This window comes from Rhodnius prolixus, unplaced genomic scaffold (assembly GCF_049639745.1).
Source record: "Rhodnius prolixus isolate KJV_2025 unplaced genomic scaffold, Rpr scaffold_13, whole genome shotgun sequence".
NCBI classification, from domain to species: domain Eukaryota; kingdom Metazoa; phylum Arthropoda; class Insecta; order Hemiptera; family Reduviidae; genus Rhodnius; species Rhodnius prolixus.
In genome coordinates, this window is record NW_027411583.1 from 9,799,723 (window position 1) to 9,821,767 (window position 22,045).

General features: G+C 36.9%; 1 protein-coding gene across 13 annotated transcripts in view; it reads right to left on the bottom strand.

Moving 5' to 3' along the window:
* LOC141447722 (uncharacterized) overlaps positions 1-22,045 on the bottom strand; it is a 610,137-nt gene that overhangs the window by 540,579 nt on the left and 47,513 nt on the right. For 2 of the 13 annotated variants that reach the window (XM_074115494.1, XM_074115495.1), the window contains exon 1: positions 13,696-13,827. The exons of the other annotated variants lie outside the window; for them this stretch is intronic. The gene's annotated coding sequence lies outside the window, so the exon portion shown is untranslated. Of the gene's footprint in view, positions 1-13,695; positions 13,828-22,045 lie in introns of those variants that run through there. 13 annotated transcript variants of the gene reach the window in all.

Genomic DNA, 22,045 nt, shown 5'->3' on the forward strand with positions numbered 1-22,045 from the left:
CAGTGTGTATGGTGAGGTAGGAGACATAAAATGGAGCGTGTACAATAGTTCGAAGTATTTTAGATTGTAGCGATTGAATCCTTTGGAGATTGGAACGTTTTGTTGAACCCCACAGATCTATTCCGTACGCCCAGGTGGGTTTCAAAATAGAAGTATAAATTAGTTTTTGTTGTCCAGAGAGAGTTTTGATCTATCGTCTAAGAGTCTGTTAAGTAGTCGATAGCGCCTGTTTAGTTCTGTTCTTTTAAGTCTAGTGTGGAGGGTTCCGAGAAAGTCTTTTGTCTAAGTAAAGCCCAAGGTAGCAGTCAACGTTTACTACTGGTAGAGGTGTTAGGTTATAGAAGACTGGAGGAAGAGTAATGCGACGAAGAGTGAAGGTGATATTTTGCGACTTATGTATTTTGCCTTTGGCGAAATAGCTTTATAGCTAAAGGAATTTAAAACGGAAAATTTCAGTAAAAAATTTGAATATCTTATATTTGTAACGATTTTAATACGTCACTTTATTGGGGGGGGGATGTGTGATGGTTATGAAGCATGGGTTTGTAAGTAAAAGATCCTCGGTTCGAATGACGTTTGTGCAGCTGCTTTTTATTTATTGGGTGAATAAAAAGGTTAATAGTAAAGTATGAACTTCCGCTTTCAGCCACGACACCTTAGTGGACGGATTGATTAGATGAACTTGTCTAAACCTCACTCGATTATCTCGTACAGTACTTTTCGATTTTTTTAATTATTATTATTTTTCTCAATTTAAGGCGCGTCAACACTGAGTTTATTGGTACCCGAAGCATTTTTTTCAGACAGTGTTCTCTCGTTATAGATCACACAGCCCATCACCGGACGTTAAGCTGTAAAGAAGCTGGATTTGATTCCGGTATTTCCGGTAATCCCTTAGCTAAACTTGAGCGGAGGTGCCACTTTATTAAATGATTTTTTTCTTTTAGAAGTTTTTACTGTGCGGTTAAAGGAAGTCTTGCGAGTGTAAGCAACAGATTTGTATCGTTATTATGATGTCATAACTGATAATTACGTGTTTGCGCCTACTAGATATGTGACTTTAACAACAACATGTAAGGAAAAAATATCCAGCATGCTGGTACAGAGCCCTCAATTACTTGGCAACGCTATAGATCCATCATATCTGTTCTATATAACGAAATGACTGGACAGACAGCGAGGGGAGGGGGATGAGTGATTCATTTAATATAGTTGAGTGTAGCAGAGAAAGAGGCACACGGGCTGCCAGCACACGTGGTCTGTGACGTGTACTCCACGTGGGGGAGTTACAAGGCCTCGGCCAATCTTTCACTTCAGACTGTCTCGCTTCTCCTTTAACTAAACTCTAACCCACTTAAACCTTTTATCCCTCAATTAAATTTGAATTATACTTAATTAATCTTATCATGAAAGCACTTCTTTAAGTCAATAGATTTAAAACAAAAATTAAAATTCTAGAGCCACTTGTCGATGAAAACTTGTTAACTTTTTATTTAATATTATGTTGGTTAACATGATGGTTTATTTAGTCAATTAATCTTGGTAGCACTGATCACCAATACGGATGAGATCTTTTACTTTCTATCCCTGGGTAAAAGGAAGCATTTAAAGTCCCCTTGCGTACAAAACAAGTAGAAGAAGAATAAGAAACATTTTATTTAATAGTTGAAGGTACATACAAATGTACGAGTACATAAGGAGTTCCAGTACAAATACTATAACCTCCAGCTAATTACATAAATTGTTACAGATTATAAAAGTAAATAGTGAGGGGAAAAACAATGAAAAACCCTTAGCCTCCAAGGAAAGTTTCACTTCAGGGAGTCCTTAACACTCCTGTGTGCCTGTGCACCGTGTCCAAACTATAGTCCTCTATTAGTCTGCATAGGTGGTTGTGACTTGATTCGCACTTACTGAAGAAACCAGTAGCGAGGTACTTGATGTAGTGTTCTACATAGTCCATGTTGGTGTTAGAGTGTAAGAAGTCTATAATACGGTCTATAGCGGGGGGAAAGTTGTGACCAGTCTGAGGAATTTATTTTGCAGGATATCTGCAGCGAGTCGATATTGGATCGACATGACCAAACTCCAGGAGGGACAAGCATAAAGTAACACGGGCCTAACCACTACCTTGTACAGGAGGAGTTTGTTCCCTGGGGACAGTTTAGAGTCCCTGCAGAACAGCGGGAATAGTACTCGAATGGCTGCCTTACCCTTCATTGACTCTATCCTTTATGTGGGAGGTAAAGGTCAGCCCACGATCTAGTAATGACTGGACTTGATAGAAAGATACTTGATAGTAGCAGCCAACGGCACAATCCATCCATAGGACATGTCGATATAAAAAACAAGTGTTTTTTTTAGAAAAAGATCGGGTAGATCATACTTTTATTTTAGTACACAGCCGGCCTTCAGAAGTGTTCTCTCATTACAGACAACACCATGACCTATAGGAAACTCCTAGAAACAGAAAAATCTCAGGGGACAGCAGCTGAGTATTCGAACCTGGGACCTTCGCGCGCATATCCAGTTCGCTAATCATTGAGATAACCCCTTCCCTGGATATAAGTTTTAAAATCCAGAATTCCAAAAAATACCTCCCAAGCCCCGGAAATTTGAGCCTAAAAGGAAATCGTGTGAGTGTTCTTCCAGAGAATTTTCCTCCTTCCTGTCTACACAACAGTTCCTTGCACTAAATTTTATCACACGGAATAGGTAATATATCAGGCCTGTCTGTATGTGGGATACATTCACCTGTAGATGATCTTAAATCACAACAGCACATACTCGCACACACATATATGTGTGTCTCCGCTCCAAATATACTACAATATCTACATATGTGAGTTCATAGGATATACCTCCATTCCATGTATCATATACACAAATACATATCTCATTTCACACTTTAACCTCTCAAACCGGATATAAATGCATTATATATTAATATGATTTATATATCAATTTCTCTAGTTACCACACAGCCATATGTTACTATAACTGTAGATGGCAGTGGTTTCAGGTTAGACTGTAGGTACCATATTGTATTTCTTGTACCAAGCTTATATATACGAGGTATTAAGTTTATCTAACTAGAATACAAAAAAATTATAAATTTAAAATTTCTACTTGGATTTAATTAAGTTCTTTTTCATGTGAAAGGAAGTACTGCAAGCGTGCAGATTTTCTATTTAGAGTTCGTGCCGGAAATAGAACGTTCTAAGAATTCCTGTGCGGAAAAAGAGTAAACTGCTATAAATTTTTTAAAGATATTTTTAATTTGTATTCCTGAAGTATGTATTAAACTGTTTTTTATTTTTTGCTTTTTTTTATGGCATTGACTTCCGCCATACAGCCAGCATCGTCTAGGTGCTTATCACTAGAATATCACTCACTCTCCATTCTTACTTATAAATACATTCGCTTCACACATTCATCCCTCTACTATTTACGTACAAACTTACAACTAATGGATGGATCAGTACTCTATATTCCTGCCATCCTTATAGCTTAACCGAAATTAAAATCACCGTAATCCTTCTCTAATCATTTTCGTCCATTCATTCTAATCGACTATAACTTTTAAATACACTTCATATTTCTTTGCTAGCTCTGGTACAGATTTAAGCACATAGATGTTGTTGCTGGAGAATATTATGTCTTCGTGGCGAAATAGTGCATCAAAATACCTGTATATGTCGTCAAACATTCGTTTCCTTTCTAGTACATAACGTGGACATATCATTATTGACCTGCGAAGCTAATATATATTGTGTTCATATATGGGTTCAATTCCCAGTCTTAGGCCTTGGATTTTATTTAACGGTTAATAAAAGAAATTTACAGTAAAGTATGTTAGGCGGTTAAGAGGCTAGACCCACAAAGTTAAGATGTATTGTTGGTTTAGTAGGTTCGATTCCCCTGGTCTAGACCTTTATTGGTTAATATGAAAAATTTATAGTAAAGTATGTTTGGCGGTTATAGGCTAGACTCGCAAAGCTAAAATGTATTGTTGGTTTGTGAGTACGATTCCCTGGTCTAGGTCTTAGATTTTTTTTTTTTTTTATTTTTATTTTTTGGCATTGGCTTCCGCCATACAGCCAGCATCGTCTAGGTGCTTATCACTAGAATATCACTCACTCTCCATTCTTACTTATAGATACATTCGCTTCACACATTCATCATTCTACTATATCCCGCTATTTACATAAACTACTGCTAATGGATGGAGCAGCACTCTGTGCTCCTACCATCCTTCTACGAGCTTAACCAAAATTAAAATCACGTAATCCTTCTCTAAGCATTTTCTTCCATTCATACTAATTCGGCTATCGCTTTTAAATACATTCATATTTCATTGCTAGCTCTGCTATCGACTTAAGCACATAAATGTTGGTGGAGAATATAATGTCTTCGTAGCGAAATGGTGCATCTAAATACCTGTATATATCGTCAAACATGCGTTTCCTTTCTACCACATAACGTGGACATATCATTATTACATGTTTGAAATCCTCCTCCTCATTGCAATCTACGCAAAGAGGAGAGGACCTTTTGTTGATCCTGTGTAGATACGATCCGCACACCGCATGGTTCGCTCTCAGCCTGCTTATTGTCGTAACAACCCATTTATTAGTGACAGTTCCCTTAAACCATGGGTGTCTAGGTAACTGATCTGCCATAGTTTTATAGAATCTACCTTTATCACCATTATTGTAATCTGTCTGCCATTTTTGTAGTGCTGCTTTTGCAATTATACCCTTGATATCGGTGTGTGGTAATTTATAATTAGCCATTTCCCCACTATTGGTGGCTTCCTTTGCAAGTGTATCAACAATTTCATTCTCTTTTATACCACAATGACCCCTTACCCACAAAAAATTAATGCAGACTCCCTTCTCTTTACAAATGGCAATAGTTTCTACAATCTCTGCGATAATGTGATTCATTCCTGCAGACTGGTTGTGTATATGTGATAATTTACACAACGCACTCTGGCTGTCACTAATAATGGTATATTTTTTCTCCGACAACGAATAAATATATTTTAAAGCCGTTAAAATAGCAATTAGCTCCGCTGTATAGATGGATGCCTCATCTTCTAATTTAATTATCGTAAAATAGTTCCGAACCGGATCATACACAGCACTTCCGACTTTATTATTGATTTTGGACCCATCTGTAAATAAACGATATGAGCCCGGATAATGGGAAGAAATGTAATCTTCGAAGGCCGCGGTTCTCCTCTTTTCCGGTACCTTTATCAAGTCGAAGGAAGTGTTAACACTTAATTCGCTCAATAAATGTTCGTATTTTAAGTTGTACACATCTAACTTATTATTAGAATATACCTTATCTCTAAAGGTAGAGATTCAAATAAAACTTTCTGTGTAAATGGGGCCTTTCTTTTTTGTCCAATATTTGTGAGTGAGGACTTCGGTATTTAATTGGCTTATTTTATTATAAATTATTCGGTTCGTGGCTAATTTTTTTAAGACATATCGATCGGACAGTAATTCTATTCTATAAGCGAGCGGTAATTCGCCAGCCTCTGCGTACATTACGTCCACAGGTGTGCTGAACAAGAATCCGAGACACAATCTGATACATTTATTTTGTAGTACGTGAAGGGGTCGCATAACATACTTGCAGGCCTGACCATACAGAAAACACCCGTAATCCAGTACCGCTCTTATTGTGGCCCTGTAGAACATTAGGGACACCTCCGGGTCCGCCCCCCACTTCCTATGGGAAAAGGCTCGTAATGTCTTAGATTTTATTTAATGGTTAATATGAGAAATTTATAGTAAAGTATGTTTGCTAGTCGCCTCCGTCCAAGACACCTAATTCGGTAGTTGGACGTTAAGCCCCGCCTGAAAAAATAGGCGATTACTACTACGTGGACATATCATTATTATATTGTCCTGGAATCCTCCACCTCATTGCAATCTGCGCAAAGAGGAGAGAGAGGACCTTTTTGTTGATCCTGTGAAGTGTACGATCCGCACACAGCGTGGTTCGCTCTCAGCCTGCTTATTGTCGTAACAACCCATTTATTAAACAGTTAATTTTATGATAAATTTCTCCATTTTCGTATTTAAGAAGGTACACACTTCCGGCAAAAACCGGAAACAAAAAAAAATGCGTACTTTCTCCCAAAATAAAGAAAAATAAAAAAAACTTTATTGAGTTAGGCTTTCTGCCAAGTACCTAGGAAAAATACTAGTGTTTCCGGTTTGTTTGTTGTTTGTTAGTGTCACCTTATTTTTTTTCTAGCCACATGGATTTTTTCTAAGTAATTTTTCTTATCCAGTATTTTCTTGTGGATATGTCAAAGAGATTGGTAGTCAATCAGGGGAAAACTGCAACGGAATGAATGAAAAACCTCTCGAGTAGTATGTGTGTGTATGTATCTTGGGCAGAAATATACATATATATGTATGTATATTGGACGGGGATTTATTGTCGGGCCGGAAATTCCCATGAGTTTTCCATACCTCAAGCTGCCTCAAAAGCCTGGCCAGCTTTTCCACTGGTTTTTCTTCTTTTCCCCCAAATATTTACATATATTTCACTTTCGTTTTTCCTTTTTCTAGTTTATCCATCCTTTGCTATCCAATATACACCACTCTAGTTTACACCTGTCCGCGCTTCATTTTCATATATTATATTTATTTCACATATTTATTTATATGATTAATATAATCAACAATTAAGTTTACCCCTTCCCCTCAAACTCAAACGCTTGAATAAAATAGATTAGATTAAATTAGGGCGGCTTCAAGGCCTACGCCACTGCGACCCCTTTGGAACTATTGTGGCTCCCCGACTTTAGTGCTCGCCCTCCAGACCCGTCCGTTTAATCAGACTCTTAATTCTGGAGAGTGGCTCCTGGTGTCAGGAAAACCTCAGGCCTTGGTTTTCCCTCCCCGAGAAGTAACATCCTTAGCCCGGACAAGCCCCTCACACTGACACAATACGTGCAGAGAGTGCCGTTTCCTCCTCTTCCTGACAGAACCTACAGAGTCTATCATCATCTGCCAGGCCCATGCAATGCATGTGTTTACTGAGCCTGCAGTGGCCCAGTTAATAGGCCTACAATCATCCTTATAAGCCCCACGCGGGCCTTGACGGATTAATTCTGCAGTCAGCCTCGGCGAATAGCCCTTTAATAAACTCCTTCGCCTGTCTCTGCCCAGTGGTGGCAAACGCTTGAATACTAAATAGAGTAATTACCGAAGTTCAAACTAAAAGTTATAAAACTTGTGACGTAGGAGCTGTTTTTGAGAAAATTTAAAAAAAAAAAACTGCGGAAGTCGATTCAGGCTGATTTTGTGGCAAAGTTATTGTCGCGAAACAGACGCACGTACAGACAAATTTGTGGAAAAAAAACCACATTTTTTTGCAATCAGTGTTTATCTATTAAAAAGAATAATTCATTGTTAAAACTCGGAATAGTAAGTATGACGCAATAGTTTCCCTTACGTAAGAGAAAATGAAATAAAAAAACGCCTCAACCCCTACTAAATAAACCCTTCACTAAACGAATGGTCCTACTAATAGAATCAGAAACCCCCATTATATGAAACCCAATCGGGGGGGGGGGGGGAATGGGTCATAAAATTGGAAAAAGGAAAATTTTCTAAGAAAGGAAATAACTTTTCTTTTTTTTGGTATCAAAATCTATTTTTCGTATATAACTTTAACCTTTTCATTGACAACAGTATGAAAAGGCAATTTCCTGTATTTATACGTTACATTTCTATTTTAAATAGTAAGTCCTTTATATTAAGGAAACAAAGAAAATAGGAAATAAAATTGCTAGTATTGGAAATAATATAGTGATTTGGGGAAAACCCTTTTTTCTTTTCCTGAAGGACTGAACAAAGAAATCAATAAAATAAATTCTGGAGTTGAAACCCATTTTCAGTTTACTACTTTAAGGCACATTTTCTTCCGGTTCTCTATTCTTATTCTTTAAATTACGAAAAATCAATTATTAATCCCAAAGGAAGAAAGAATATTGTCAAGGCATAATTTTTTTGTATTTATTCCCCAAGCTTTGGATGTTCTATGGACTAGGAGATCTTTAGAGGTACTCTCAGATGTATAGATTTAGAATTGTACTTTATAAGGGGAGGGGGCCTTTGAGCATTTCTATACCAAAATGAGTAATCTACCACTGATGGTGGATGAAACTACGAAACCGTTTTAGGCATACATTAAACAAGCATGCTAGGACGCAAAAAAAAAGGAGAAAAAATCAAAGATATATTATTTTTCAGGCACGCTTTACATCCGATTACAAAAATTAGGTGTCGTGGACGGAGGCGACTAGCAAATATACTTTACTATAAATTTCTTTTATTAATCATTAAATAAAATCCAAGGGCTAGACTAGTACCGCAATACATCTTAGCTTTGCGGGTCTAGCCTATAACCGCCTAACATACTTTACTATAAATTTCTCATATTAACCATTAAATAAAATCCAAGGGCTGGACTAGTACCGCAATACATCTTAGCTTTGCGGGTCTAGCCTATAACCGCTCGGCTACCCGTGGTGCCTAAATCAAAGATATACCAAGAAGAAGACTGAAATGTTCTGAAAATAAAACGGGCAGCAGATAAATAATAGAATAGATTACGGATACTTATGATTTGGTAGATATTTACTTCTGAAAAAGGGACAAGAGCCAATCTGGGCCAATGTCCTGCGTCAAAAGTGGCCCATCTTAGAATTTTTTGCACCAAACTCTGTTATATTAGTTTTTACATTTGACGTAATCAGTTTAAAAACTATTCTTCACTAAATCGATTAACATGTAACTTGGTAAAAACTAAGTCTAAAATTAAATCTACTCCCTGTGGTCTGCAGAATATTATTTTTTTAATGAATAAACTAACTTTAGAATAATAAAGAGGGAATAAAGAGGGGCAGAGATAAATAATAATAATTTAAAAATAAGATGTAAAAGAAAGAGAATGTTGAACAGTTTCAAAAATTCGCAGACATTAACCGAGGGGCCATGGACCAGATTGCTGTATCAGCAAAACACCATATTTTCCTGCACAAGCTTTATGGTATGGAAAAGTTGGAAATCTGTCAAGCGTTAATATGATCACTTACATACAGAGGAGTTTTTCCTCATTAGATACGCACAAATGCACACGGGTATAGGTACACGTTCACTTCCCATATTCTTTTAATAATTTAATTTTTTTTATTAAAAAAAACGCATTACGGAAGGGGGGAAAACTGCAAAAACTATTCTGTAAAGTGGTATTTCCGGTTTAATGATTTAAACTAAAAAACTTTATTGCAGCATCCTCTGTTTGGTACCTAAGCGAAATATCAAAGTTGAACTTTCTATTTTTTTTTTTTTTTTTTTTTTTAGATACGTGCTGAATACGTGTACTTCCGGTAAAATTGAAAATCTGCACGATTACAACTTCCGTTTCTAGTAGAGTAAGAGAGATAGAGAGAGGAGAACAAAACGGAAATTGGTCACCGTACAAATATGTATATTCTTGCCAAAGTAGTAGATTGTTAAGGCTACATCCACCGTTCTAAAGTTCAACTTTAGTCAATGAAAAGTCATTAACTTGACTAATCTAAATCAACTAGCTATTGATGATATCACTAGAGTTAGTGTATACTTAAACGCAACACACAGCTGTACGGCTGTAATTCTAATTGACTATCTTGATTAATCAAATATGTATGATCTTTTTCAATGTAATTCTAAAGATATTTATCAAACGTTGACTTTTTACTGAAATTTATTCAACTTTATTGTAGATATACAATAGGAAAAACACTTTAAAGAGTGTGAGAATGACATCACAGATCTCTTCCTTCAAAATAGACTTTCGCATAAAAGAATTTCAAAGAAAAGCTACGTCTTTAACGCATGAGCAGACGGTAACCGGAAGCTAAAAAGCTGCCACTTCCGGACAGCCGCTTTTCCCTCGCATTTAGAATTTAATCCTTTTTTTTAATATTTAATGTGATGATAAAAGCCACACATTACACACAGATGAGGAAGGATTGGTTATAGGCTGCAACTGTCCTGTGGAAAAAGAATTGAAAAAAGGTCACGGAGGATTAAAAAAAAAAAAAAATGAAGGTTATGTGAAGCTCTTTGGAGGATTTAAAAGCTTCGGAAGAGTAAGTTCTTCAAGGAAGTAATGAGGTGGTGTAAAGTTGGGACTGCATAAAGATGTGTATGACTGGGTGATGCCAAGAGTCCCTGAAGAACTCTGGAGATAAAATTTGTATTTCTGGTGAAAACTTAGAATTTATGGAAAATTAAATGAGCGTGGCTTTGTAAGTGGGAGATCCCCAGTTTGAATCACGAGTATGACTACTTTTTATTTGATAGAAAAAAAAATTGTTTATAGTAAAAAGTATGAGTTTCCGCCCCCCGTTCCGCCCCCGACACCTAATTGGTAGTTGGACGTTAAGCTCCGCCTAAACAAAAAATGGGCGATTATTTTTACTTACTCCATTAAATATTTAAGTTTGTTAAAAAAAAACCTGATATTACTATAGATAGGACAGAATAATGGAACCGTTTTTGGATGTCACCTTAAAACGTGTATTTCCGGAAGATTTGTCACGATCACCATACTTCCGGGAGTAAATGTACTATCAATTGCTCAAAATATATATATACGAGGGGGTACCCAAAAATAACCGGAATTGCGTTGCCGCGCATGGAGCTTATGTAGTACGCATTTCTGCCGCTAGACGTGTATAGCGCAATTCCTTGCCAGTTCACTCCTGCCTGTGTTGTCTGCCTGGCTTGTTCTGTTCATCTGCAGTGATTGTTTTTACCAGCGCTGTTTTGTTCTTTTTTCGTTTTTTATGATGGCAAGTTTAAGTGAACAACGTGCAGCTCTGAAATTTTGTTTTCTACTCGGCAAAAATGCTGCTGAAAGTGTTTTAATGTTGAAAACAGCTTACAAAGATGACGCTATGGGAAAAGCTCAAGTATACGAGTGGTTTACTCGGTTTAAAAATGGCGACATGTCGATTGATGACAAACCTCGTTCTGGAGGTCCATCAACTGCCCGAATCGACGAAAATGTTGAAAAAATTCGAGAGCTGGTGTTCACAGACCGTCGACAGACAATTGATCAACTGTCAGAGAGTAGTGGGTTATCTTGGAGCTCGGTTCAGCGAATTTTAACGGAAGATTTGGGGATGAAAAGGGTTGCTGCCAAGTTTGTTCCTCGAGTTCTGACTGACAATCAAAAAGAACATCGAGTTGAAACATGTCGTGCTTTGAAACAACAGCTTGAAACTGATCCAGACTTTCTGTCAAAGGTCATTACTGGTGATGAGTCATGGTGCTATGGTTATGACCCAGAAACAAAGCAACAGTCGAGCCAATGGAAGACGTCATCTTCACCCCGACCAAAAAAATGTCGTCAAGTCAAGTCAAACATCAAAACAATGCTGATTTGCTTTTTTGATGCCAAAGGCGTAGTCCATTCAGAGTTTGTCCCCCCAGGTCAGACCGTCAATCAAACCTTGTATTTGGAAGTTTTGAAAAGATTGCGCAATAGTGTTCGCCAAAAAAGACCCGATTTGTGGCAAACAGGAGACTGGTTCTTCCACCACGACAATGCACCTGCACACACAGCCATCTCTGTTACACAGTTTTTGGCTAAAAATGGCATGGTTCCGCTGCCCCACGCACCTTACTCGCCTGACCTGGCTCCGTGCGACTTTTTCTTATTTCCACGCATGAAAAAGGGCATGAAAGGTCACCGATTTGTCAACATTGAAGAGGTCAAGAAAAAAACGAAGAAGGAGCTGTCAGCCATTTCTAAAGATGACTACAAAAAATGTTTCGAACAGTGGAAGCACCGGTGGGACAAATGTATTAGTTGTAATGGAGAGTATTTTTAAGGGGATAAGGTTGTTCTGTAAAAAATTTGTAAATAAATAGCTTTTAAAAAATAATTCCGGTTTTTTTTGGGTACCCCCTCGTATATATATATTTCAGTAGTTAATCTTGGGGGCCATAAAGATTTATGCGTAGCTCTAAATGCTACTTTAAGATTTTTATTAGCTCTATTGAGCTGCTATAATAGAAAATGGATAAAACCTAAGTACGTACTCTTCGCTTTTCCAAAAATCAGAAAAGTTTTTCTATCTTTTTTCCCTCCAAAACTTTTCACGTGTAACTGACACATTAAATAAAGGTCCAGTATGTCCAATAAACTCTGTGTAGCTGTCCAATCCCAAACAATATTGGATTCAGATATTTACCAGGAAAATCTCGAATGCTTTAACGATGGACGGGAAATTTTTTTTTTTTTATTTTTCTCCATTTTGTTGATTAAAACCGCAAATAATAAAAAAGAGAGAAAAACCACTTTGCAAAATTAATTTTTTTTTTTTGCAATGAAAAAAAAATGTAATTTTATGCAAAATTAAAAATCGCTGATTTGCGTTGAGATTTGAAATTTTAAATTGTGTTGGTGTGCTTGTACATTACACTTAAACGGCACCTTAGAGCTGAAATAGGCAAAACAGGAAACACAATGAGACCGCCACAGTTTCAAGCTCGAAACTAAACACATGTTTTTCTCTCATTCTAACAAAAAAAAAAAAAGAAAAACTCCAAGTTTTTCATTTTCCAGGAATATTTCTTTCAAAAGCCACTTCTGAGAGAAAGGAGCTGATGGTTAGGTTTTACCTCTTAAAGTATCACCACAGTCATTTCCTGTTGTGTATTGTTCACGGAAAGTTAAGCATGTTGCTGGGAAAAAAATTAAAAAAAATCTACTTTGCGTAAGCGAAGACAAATGCCAACAGATAACATTCACCTTACATAGACAAACTTGTCCCCCACTACTCACACACAACGGAGAAATACTGACCTCCACACTAGTACGCTACCTAGGACTGTATTTAGACAGTCGACTTACTAGACTGAAAAGACAAGAACTCAATAGACGATACGGACAACCACGAAGACTGCTAAGGGCGGAGATCAGCCATGTGAACGTACAGAACCAACTGACTCTATACAAGACACTACTAAGACCCATCTGGACCTATGGAGCTGAGCTGTGCGGCTCTGCGAAACCTTCCAACATCCAAAGAATCCAATCCTTTCAATCTAAAGTCCTTCGGCATTTTGTCAACGCTCCGTTATTGTCTACCTAATTTAACCCTCCATAAAGATCTTAATATCCTATTTTGTCAATCACCTAATACATTCTCGGCTTTCTTAATTTCCATAATAGGCCTAACCATACATCCTAATGCCAGAGCACAAGCCTTATCCACAACAACCCATCCTGACAGTCCTGCACGACACCTGAAACGACGTTGGCCCCGCGACCTTTTACCTATTTCCTAAACTTCCTTCCAACCTCTAGAGAGTTCCAGCATTGGCTGGCCCCACTCAACATGCCTTCCCGATTGTGGCGCTGGATCCTCGGATTCAGCCTACAATCTGTGCATAACTAAATGAAGATCACATTTACTTGATGTATATGTATATGCACAGGCTGTAAATAAATAAAATAAAATAAAAACCTGCATAAAATTTCTCGAACGGAAGTTACACGCGTTTACTCAATGGATTGTTCACGTTTTCGATTTTTTACGCATGCGCATAAAAGACTTCATGTACAACATGTTTACACTCGAAAAAAAGAAATTGGACAGACCTGTAAGGTTACAATTTGATTAGAGATATAGTGAGCGGGTACAGCAGTCCAGGGAATTGTTTTATACAGTAAGCTGAAATGATACCCGAGACATTTTACACCATCTGTAACAGACTGACAGACAAGAACTGAGATACGTACACTGTGGGGGGGGGGGGACTATTGGCAAGATTAGGGGGCCCCCCCACCCAGCTCTCTCAGTCTCTTATAGACCATTCTACGTGACCGGAACTAGCTCTGTCTCCCTCTAAAGACTGGCTAGTTTACGCCGCTGGATAGAATTGCAAGCTTTTTCTTTCGTAAAGCCCCCCTCCCCTTCGTTCCACCCACCCCTCACCCCAGTATTAGCTCTCTTTATCATTTTATTGTACTCGTATCGTATTACACGTAGGACATAAGGTCGTATGAGATATCACAAATTACACTCACTCAAACAGTATTACGACCCACTTAAGGTTCACTTATTGTACCAAATTATTAAACAATAGTCAAGGAAATGTCACAGATAAAAATAAACCTTAATATACGAAGTGAGTAATTTTAAATTTTAACTCACTAACTCATCAATATAAGAACTATTACTGTTCATCATTTTTGGTGACTGATTCATTGTTTCAATAGGATGGAAAAAATAACTGCCAATTTCAGTTCATATTTTAAATTTTCCCACCTTCACTCAATAGAACCTTGGTTAGAAAATTGGCGTATAAAAATTAACCCAACTAAGTCTAAATGCATAGTCTTCACACTCAAACGTCAAACTCCACCACCTGTCTTCTTACATCATACACCTATCCCTCCAGCCGGACCATGTGCGGCACCTTGGAATGTACCAAGACAAGAGACTTACCTGGAACCCCCATACGAGACTTAAACGTACCGAACAAAATAAACGATACAAAACTTCTAGCCAGACTACTCGACAAACGCTCAAAACTCTCACTACAGAACAAACGACGACTCTATTAGGTTTTACCTCTTAAAGTACCACCACAGTCATTTCCTGTTGTGTATTGTTCACGGAAAGTTAAGCATGTTGCTGGGGGGAAAAAAAAAAAATCTACTTTGCGTAAACGTAGACAAATGCCAACAGATAACATTCACCTTACGTAGACAAACTTGTCCCCCACTACTCACACGTACAGAGGAGTTTTTCCTCATTAGATACGCACAAATGCACACGGGTATAGATACACGTTCACTTCCCATATTCTTTTAATAATTTAATTTTTTTTATTAAAAAAAACGCATTACGGAAGGGGGGAAAACTGCAAATACTATTCTGTAAAGTGGTATTTCCGGTTTAATGATTTAAACTAAAAAACTTTATCTTCTCACCACCAATATGGGACTTACGGACTCGGAACTTTACGGAACAGCTAAAAAAATCCAACATCAATAGACTGTGCAAAAACACTCCAATCCAAAATACTCCGCGCCGCATAGTAGACGCTCCATTCTTTATTTGCAACCACACAATACATACAGATCTCCAAATTCCACTCGATCTCCGAACTTGCCAAAATTCGATACAAAAAATTTTCACCAAAAACTCTCATTTCATCCCCCAACCCTTTAGCTGCAAACTTGTCTTCAACTACGCTACCCTCCAATCCTCGAAGACGGCTGAGGCGCCGTTGGCCCCGTGACCAACTGGGTGACTAATGCATCACTGGATGACCGTCATTCACGTCTGCCACGCTATTTATATACATTTATCCCATTTAATTATTGTACCCTGTAGGTACAGGTGTAAATTTCAATGTAAATTGCTTTAAAAAAAAAAACTGACACGAACAATTTACACACAACATATACGCCAACTTCCTACAAAAATACAAAATACTTGACAATTGGCAACACTGACTTTCCTCACATCCAAACACACATCACACACAGACCGATCACACTCAGTCCCATGAGCAGACAAAACAGAAGACACACCAATCCTCTAATGATGTAAAACAGTATATTGTAAATTAGGTAAATAATTTTTTAAATTATGTTACATTATACATATTCATTGTAATATAATTATTGTTAACACACTGTAAATATGTTCCACAGCCCTGAAGATGACCTAGTCCCTATAGGTCGAAAGCTCGGCTATAATAAAAATATATCATGACTGAAAATGGCAGTTATTTTTTCATCCAATTATAAGAACTATACAGTACAAGCTCGATTAACCGGGCTGACTTCCGGCTATAGCCGCCCCGGAAAACTGAAATCCCGGTTAAACCGAATGCACACAGTATTACATAGTAATACACTCCTGTTTCCTCCCAGAGATCAACTCCTATCTTAGGCGGCAATCATTTTTTTTTTTTTTTTAATTTTCCATTTTTTTGCCGTCCAACTTTTTGAAAAATACTTTCCAAGTGTTGTTTGCTTTATTTTTTATCAAACGACCACTCTCTGATGAGTGTACGCAATTTAAAAAGTACAACTTTTTCACTGGTTGGAATGTCCTTATCGTAAATCAATGCAGCAACTGAATTCGAAGCTGCATCCAGGGATATTCCTGGGTGATCCATATAACCGTGAAGTTGAAGTTGAAGAAAATCAACCATTTACGACACATAAATCCCATGGACTTATGACCCTTCAAGAAATACAGGTATAAGAGAGTTGCTGCCACGCCTACAATTATTTTACATCGGAAGACAAAAAAATTTTCCTGTCGCCACCGAAAATTAACTTTTGTTTCGACGCCGATCAAGATGTTCTTATGATGACTCAACATGATCCCGGTTAACCCGAATCCTGGTTAACCGAGGGCCAGTTAATCGAGGTTGTATTTTCTTTTAAAATTTTCATAAAATTTCCACAATAATTCTAATAACTTTTAAAACTACTTTCAACTCATTTTCAACCCCCCCATCAAGAGAGTTCATGAAAAGCGACAAGTTTGCTAAGAAAAGCTCAACACATGGATTTCCACATTTATATATAAACCATGAAAATTGAAAATTGTTTTCCCCTAATACAAAATTGAGAGAGAGAAAAAGAAAAAGTTTGGTACCAAAATGGTTACTAGTAAAGGGTTAAAGATTTTCACGGAAAAAAAAATGGTACTTTAATTTTCTTTAAAGTTCCTAGACTTGGCTTATAACTTTTATTTCTATAAAAAAAAAATTTTCCTCTCCCAGGAAAATTCCATTAAAGGGCTAAGCTGAGCGGGGGGGGCAGAGCTTTTAAGATTTTCCTTTAAAGGGCCACTTTGTACTTAAACGAATAAAAGTTTCTCGATTATTTTCTTCTTTTTTTTTTTAGATTATTTAATGTGTTGTGGAAATCCCAGAAAATCTTTAAAGGAATATTCCTTTAAAGATTTTCTGGGATTTTGTTTTAGATTTCCCAAAAAAAAATTCTAAAGATCAATAACTTTTATTTGGAAAAATTTTCTATGAAAATTTTATCAAAAAGATTTCTAGGAGTTACGGCTTAGAGTACCATTTCTGTATATTGTACTATCTTACCACTAGTCTAATATCTATAGAGACATATGTATATAGAACTAATTTTCCACTATTAATTATTTTTGGTGACTGAATCATAGTTTCAATAGTGTTTGGGCGCACAGTGGCCGCACTAGCGTTCACCCACACCCTTTCAAGAAGCCCGCGGGTGCTACAGGTAGACTTATCCGTGACTAAGGTGTGTCAGCAAGGTGTTCAACTTTGTGTTAGACGGTAATTTTTTTCCTCTGTAAACGAAAGAGTAAACGAACCTTTTATTATTAATAATTTAGACTATTCTTTAGTGTGTTTAAACGGAACTATTGAATTCTGTTATATAGTTAGGGCCTAAACTGATATTACCTAAACGAACTCTTTTTCTACTTTTCTATTTTTATGTATCCTTATTTTCTAAACAATAATTTTTTTTATATTAACATATTACGATTTTGTATTCGACACCATTGGGTCCATGCAATCTCTCTATCAACAAATAGGATGAAAAATTAATGCCAGTTTCAGTCATGATAAACTTTGTTATGCCGAGCTTTCGACCTAGGGTGACTAGGTCCATCTTCAGGGCTGGTGGAACATATTTTACAGTGTGTTAACCAATTATAATTATACAATTATTATATTACCAATACAATTGTAATATAATAATTGTTAACATACTGTAAAATATGTTCCACAGCCCTGAAGATGATCCTAGTCCCTATAGGTCGAAAGCTCGGCATAATAAAGAAGGCATATTAAAGAACTTTTCATCCATTACCGAATTTTCCTTAATAATAAAAAAAGGAGATAGAATCGTACAAAACACTGAAATTTCACTTTAGACTGAAATCTACCCAACATTTCTCCTTTCTAAGTGGACTTAATGGAATTTCCCTGTAATAACTTCAAACAAAAGTTGCAGGACTAGTTGGGTGAAATTGAAAACACTAAGTTAGAAGAAAATCTTGAGGACAATTTTCATGAAAATCTCATTAAAGTAAAAAGAGTCCACACTGATACTTCAGTTTAAAAAGAAAAACTTGAAATTTCAGCTAAAGTAATAAAAGAAATTTCGTGGGGAAATCTGAGAGATGAAAACAAGAAAAGCGATAATTAATGGAAAAGGCAATGGAAAATTGTTTGGAGTAATGGAATGCCAATAGAAGAGGAGAAAAGGGAATGCGAGGTGATTGGAAAAGTCACTTTATGGTCACTATAGTGTACGACATATGGACTATTTTTTTAAGAAATCATTTTTTGATTTTAAATCAGTCAACCTCACGTGTTTCCGGAAAATTTAAAACATCGCCAATACACTCCTAAGCAAGTGCGAAAAATTGAATTTAAAGAAAAATTTCCCCCCTTCCACCCCCCCCAAACCTTGTGAAAACTTAAAGAAAAAAAAATATATCACTAGAACTGTCTTAACATTATTCAACATTAAAAAAATGGAAATCCTCTACATTCTACATTACTCTAAGGAAATGTACTACGCGAGGAAAAAAAGAAAAAAGAAAAATATATATATATAAATAAAAATAAGGAGAAAATATGGAACTATAAATCAATGCAACTTGTCTCGGGCGGCCCTTCTACTTTTTTTTTGCGCCCCTTCCCAAGTAAGAAATATTAGTGAGAAAGGACTGGATGTATAGTAGTACATTTTTTTTGTATTTCTAGAAGTAGTGTGGTAGCCCTGTACAGTGTCGGTCCACTGTGAATGGCGAGGCGGCAAGTTATTTTACACTTTTCTAGTGCTTACATACACCCTGGAAGCAGCCTGTCGCAGCTACATGTATATGTGTGTGTGTATTTGTGTGGTCTACCCAGAAAAGCGTACCCAGAGTTTTCTTTCATTCCACTCCAAGAACATCGCTATAATATATATATATATATTCTGAAAGGAAAAGTATAGTTCTCTGCCGTTATACAGGATGGAGAAAACAGCATTTTCACGAAGGGAATAAAGGGAAGGATGGATAGAAAGCAGAATGGAAATAGCCAAGACCGGATCGGACATTTTCCAGGATCCTACCACAGAACACTTTCTCCCAGGATAGTCTTGGAGTGCAGCGTACACACATATATATATTGTTCTCTGCGTGACTAGAATTTTTTTTTTTTTTAAGGCTTATTTCACTCCAGAGCGCGGTAAGAGGAAGTCGCCAGGATAAAATTTATTTAGTTTTGAAAATCAGCTTAGTTATGGTATCTTCAGCAAGCGAGAAAATAGATGGAAATTGACTCAGACGACTTTCTCTTAAATTTTAATTTTAGAAAAAAAACATGAATTCTCTCTAATTAAAACAGTTTCCGGTAAGACAGTTGTACAAGGAATAGAATAGAATAAATATTTATTATAATAAATATATGCATAAAATAAATATAGAAGTGTAAATGTATTATCTAGTGAAGAAAGACAAAGTTAAGATGAGCAGGATAGGAATGCACGGAAAAAAGGAGAGGAAAAACCTGCAGCTAGTGTAGAGAGTTAGAGGAGTATCTGTTTTTGTCTTCTGTGTCCTGTATATTGTAGAAGGATCTGAAGGAGGCTATATCGCGGCGTTAGAGTGGATAGTGAAGGCAGACTAAGATGGAAAGGAGTTTGAGCAGACGATTTTCGGATACAGGAGTGTACCGGGGGATAATAGGACGCAGTCTCATGGAATAAGACGATTTTAGTGCGTCGAGAATAGTCTGTCGCAAGGCTGTGAAATTTGTACTGTTTTTTCTGGAGTTTCCTGTCGTTACAACCAGAGATCCACAGTGTTGTCCATAGGAATGTTATTCCCATGGGAATCCCATCCCATGGGAAACGTCCCATGGGATGGGATGGGATGGGACAGCACACATTTGTATTTCCCATGGTAGTGGTTACTTGATATTGTAAAATAAATTTAGGCTGAAATTTGCAGTTGCGTAAGTGCAACAAAATTGATAGGAAATTGATAGTGTGCTGAATGAGCAGAGCGACTCAGAAATAGAATGAGAGTGTCAGAATGATACTGAATTGTCATACTTAGATTATACTTTTGAGTGTTAAAGTTAATAAATTTAGTCGTTTTGCATGTCTCTTTGTACATGTAGTCCTATTTAGTAGACACTAAACGTAAACTTTCATAAATTTAATAATTTTATTTGAACTGTATTCCATTATTAATATTATAATGGGAATCCCATGGGATGGGATGGGACAGGCATAAATTGCAATGGGATGGGATGGGATGGGACAGAAAAATATGTCCCATGGACAAGCCTGGAGATCCAGACTCCAGGCGGAGCAGGTGTAGAGCAATGTCGGCCTAATGACCACTTTGTTTTTAAAGGAGGAGTTTGTTAGTCACAGTCATTTTGGAGTCACATGAGAGAAAAGGAAATAATAGTCTTACTAGTCCAGTTTGCCTGCGTTTACTTTGGTCCTGAACGTGAAATAGTGAAAGTCACTTTGTTGTCTAAAGTTAGCCCCTAAGTACTTAACGTGGGTAGACCATGGAATGAGATTGTACAAAGGGTTGATCGACAAAAAACTGCACGAAAAAGCGTAACGTTGAAAAAACACCTAAATTTGACAAATTATTTTCTCCTTTTTCTATAAAAGATAAAATTCCCAAATTTTCTTTAAAATATAGGGCAAATCCTTCTTTATAACTGTGATTTTTCTCAACAACCCAGATCAAATAGTAGATCTCGAGAAAAAAGTTGCTGAATATGAGCAAAAACGGCATTTTCAGAAATTGTTCTTTTCTTGTTCTTGTTTTTCTTCTTCTTGTAAACAACGTTGGGTGGGACATGTGCAGAGGATGGAGAGTGAGAGAGCCCCACGAAGAGCGCTGGAGGGTCACCCTGGAGGGAGTAGACCGAGAGGGAGACCTAGGCTGCGTTGGATGTGTGATGAGGAAGAGGATCTCTCCGGGAGCTGAATGTAAGACAGTGGAGAACGAAGGCTTTGGATAGAGGGGCTTGGGGTCAGATACTGGCGGAGGCCAAGGTCCTACACAGGCCGTAGTGCCACAGTTGAGCTGAGTTGAGTTGAGCTGATAAACAACGTAGCGCCTAAACACGTGAACCGATATTCAACAAATAATATAAAAGTGATTAACCGGAAACGTCACTTGAGCAGGAAGTATCTTCAGCACTCTCCCTAAAATTTAGCCCACTTTTTGAGTAGTTAGTATCAAATTTAAAGAAATTTGTTGCAGTGTTATTCAAGAAAATCTTGGAAAATTGAAAGAAATTACCGCAAAAAATTTGTAGTTCCGGTTATACTCCTACTTTCTAAACTTATATAAACAATCACACTAACATCAGCAACAGTTTGTAGAATCGTACATAAAATATTAAGATAAAACTTGTAGAGTGAAGCCTATATAGAAAATCGTCAGTACCACTGTGTAAAGAGTTTCACAAGAAAAACAAAAAAATGCAATAAGTTCTTCCGGGTTAAAGGACTTTTCATTCACTTCCGAATTTTCCTTAATAGTAAAAAAAAGGTGATAGAATCGTATAAAACACTGAAATTTCACTTTAGACTGAAATCTACCCAACATTTCTCCTTTCTAAGTGGACTTAATGGAATTTCCCTGTAATAACTTCAAACAAAAGTTGCAGGACTAGTTGGGTGAAATTGAAAACACTAAGTTAAAAGAAAATCTTGAGGACAATTTTCATGAAAATCTCATTAAAGTAAAACGAGTCCAAACAGAAAAGTGGTATACTTCAGTTTAAAAAGAAAAGAAAAAATTTAACTTGAAATTTCAGCTAAAGTAATAAAGAAATTACGTGGGGAAATCTGAGAGATGAAAACAAGAAAAGCGATAATTAATGGAAAAAGCAATGGAAAATTGTTTGGTGTAATGGAATGCCAATAGAAGAGGAGAAAAGGAAGGGAATGC